At 40.9% G+C, this 3,306-nt stretch overlaps 1 non-coding gene across 1 annotated transcript; it reads right to left on the bottom strand.

Annotated features, from left to right (window-relative positions):
* Positions 1-250: 250 nt before the first annotated feature.
* LOC121213187 (small nucleolar RNA R71) lies at positions 251-357 on the bottom strand. The gene has a single exon (XR_005908556.1). It is a non-coding gene; the product is annotated as a small nucleolar RNA R71 (small nucleolar RNA).
* Positions 358-3,306: the final 2,949 nt, after the last annotated feature.

Here is a 3,306-nt window from a genome sequence, read left to right as displayed (position 1 = left end):
GCATTTTGTTCAGTTTGATGGTTTGCAGGACGAGGATCCCAACACTCACTTGGCGAATTTTCTGGAACTTTGTGACACTTTTAAAATTAATGGTGTTTCTGATAATGCCATTCACCTCTGGTTATTCCCTTTTTCATTGAGGAACAAAGCTAAACAGTGGTTGAACTCGTTACCACAAGGGTCAATCACTACTTGGGAACAAATGACTGAAAAGTTTTTATTAAAATATTTTCTGCCGGCTAAAACGGCTAAATTGCGTAATGATATCTCTTCGTTTGTACAGATGGATTTAGAAACACTCTATGATGCATGGGAGAGATACAAGGACCTTTTGAGAAGATGCCTTCACCATGTGTTACCACTCTGGCTACAGGTTCAAACTTTTCGCAATGGCCTGAACCCTTCGACTAGACAGATGGTTGACGCAGCCGCTGGTGAGACTATCAATAATAAGACACCTAAGGATGCTTATGAATTTATAGAAGAGATGTCACTGAATAATCATCAGCGGCATGTCATGAGGACAAAGCCAATGAAAGCAGTGGCATTTTTAATGTCGATTTGGTCACCATGCTCTCTAATCAGGTAGAACTTTTGAATAGAAAATTTGACGGTGTCCTTGGTTATTCACAGGTTCACCCAGTAATGCAATGCAAGTGAAAGAGGAACGAGTAATTCAGAGTACCCACCTTATCGCCACAACATGAAAAATGAGCAATTAAATTATATGGGTAATAATCCTCGACCTCAAAATAATCCCTATAGAAACACTTACAATGCAGGATGAAGGAACCACCCAAATTTCTCACGGGGAGGCCAAGGGAATCAGAGACCACCACCACCTCCAGGTTTCCAACAACCAACTTACCAACAAGAGAAAAAGCCAAACCTTGAAGAGATGCTAACAAAATTCATCTCGGTGTCAGAAACTCATTTTTAGAATACCGAGACAGCACTTAAGAATCAACAAGCATCGATCTAAGGGCTCGAAACTCAGATAAGCCAGCTCACTAAATTGATATCTGAATGACCACAAGGTAGCCTACCGAGTAACACTGAATCTAACCCAATATACCAGCTCAATGCGATTACCATTCAAGATGAGGAAGGGTTAGTTGCACCTGAACCAGAACCGAGGCAAGAAACTGTGGTAAGTAAAGGTAAAGGTGAGGTGGACCACAATGACCAAAAACAGGTAAGTAAAGAATACAAACCACGTGTACCATACCCCAATGCGACAAGGAAAGACCACTCAGACAAACAATTCAGTAAATTCCTTAAACTTTTAAAGAGATTACATATTAACTTACCGTTTATTGAGGCTCTTTCGCAGATGTCGAACACAGTCAAATTTTTAAAGGAGCTTTTAGCAAATAAGCAGAAGTTAGATGAGGCATCGCATGTGGAGATGAATGCAGTTTTCTCAGCCATTCTGCAAAATAAGTTGGCCAACAAATTGAAAGATCCAGGGAGTTTTACGATTCCTTATTTAATTTGTAGCTTAGATGTTAACAATGCCTTGGCTGATTTAGGGGCTAGTATCAATGCCATGCCTTACAAAATGTTTAAGCAACTAGGTCTTGGGAAATCCAAACAAACTAGGATGAGCATTCAATTAACAGATAAAACAACAGATTTCCTAGGGGTATTATTGAAGATGTACTCGTTAAAATTGACAAATTTATATTCCCAGTTGATTCCATTGTTCTAGACATAGAGGAGGATAGTAACGTACCTTTAATTCTAGGGAGGCCCTTTTTAGCAACTGCCAGAATGATAATTTATGTTGGTACAGGTGAACTCACACTTCGTGTGGGTGAGGAAACAATCATTCTTCAAGCTCGTAATTCAAGTAACACATCAAATGTCAAGGATGATTGTGTAAATCATAGTACTAATACTGATCAAGTGGTGAAACCTTCTTTGCAGGAAATAGGTTCAAAGAACATACATGAGCCAAGTTCAAGCAACAATAAAGGACCTATCTATGAAGAACGAAGGCTACAAATCGAGGAGCTAGATAAATGGCTGACACATAAATTGAGAACACACGGAAAACCAAAACCACGCCATGACAAGCTAAATTTTTCCCCAAATCAAGTTAAGGTTGGGGACAAAGTGCTATTAGATGTAGTAGATCCTCATATTACCACTTCTGAACCAAATGAAGAAATCCCTCTTACGGTACTTAGCACTTTTCCATACGGTACAGTCGAGGTAATTCATTCCAAATTCGGCACGTTCAAGGTAAATAGTACTCGTCTTAAACCTTATGTTGATAAAATTGATAGTAAGGATGAGGAGTGTAAACTCCTCACACCATCGTAACCATGCAAAGAGAGGTAAGTCGAGCTTAGACTCTAAATAAGCGCTTCTTGAGAGGAAACCCGAGCACTAACAATATTGATTTCTTTAAAATTTTAGTTTTTAACATCTAATCACTAACTGAGTCATTGAAACACAGGTGTTGTAATCCACACGGCCAGCAACACGGGCATGCTTTAGGCCGTGCTCACACCACGAACAAAGACACGGCCGTGCGATACGGCTGTGTGAAAATAAGGTAAAATTTTTCCCCAACACGAGATGCGATAAGTTGCCATGGTCATGCGACGTGGCCGTGGGCGAGCCTGTCAAAACAACACAGGCGTGCGGCACGCCTTTGTCTAGAAACCGTGGTTAAAACCAAAAATTTAGCACGGGCGTGCGACACGCCCGTGCCCACCACCCGTGCTCATGATTGATAAAACAATACGGGCGTGGACCTATTTACACGGGTGTGGGAGAAGTGAACGAAGTAGGACACGACCGTGTGAACCAACACACCCAAGGAGCACAAGCGTGGGCCAAATTTAGATGCGCCCAAATTTGAAAATCGTGAAACACACGGGCTAAAATAAGGGCACATGGGCGTGTCTCAGGGCCGTGTGCCCCAAAATCTATATAACCCATCACTATTCATCATCCCCTTCCCCAAATCCCTAACCCTAGCCGCTGTAACTTCAGCACATGCCCTCCCTGCCACACCCGTGCGCCGACCACAGCACCACCCTCGACGACCCAAGCTCTTCCCTCTTGCGTTTGTGTACTCTTTTCTCTCTATTCTCTTCAAATCTCTTACTTATTTCATGATTTTTTATTGTTTCATTTGACTATTTTGAGTAAATATTCATGGTTATAATGATAGTAATATTTATTCTCTTTATTAGAAATTTTCCATTTTAGTCAATACATTATGCTACATTCATCCATTTTTTTACTTGGATTTCATGCTTACCCACACCATATTTCATATTATCAAACCCA

This window comes from Gossypium hirsutum, chromosome A13, assembly GCF_007990345.1.
Source record: "Gossypium hirsutum isolate 1008001.06 chromosome A13, Gossypium_hirsutum_v2.1, whole genome shotgun sequence".
In the NCBI taxonomy this organism is placed as follows: Eukaryota; Viridiplantae; Streptophyta; class Magnoliopsida; order Malvales; family Malvaceae; genus Gossypium; species Gossypium hirsutum.
Note: the sequence above shows the minus strand (reverse complement) of the source record. Positions and strands in the feature narration are given on the sequence as shown.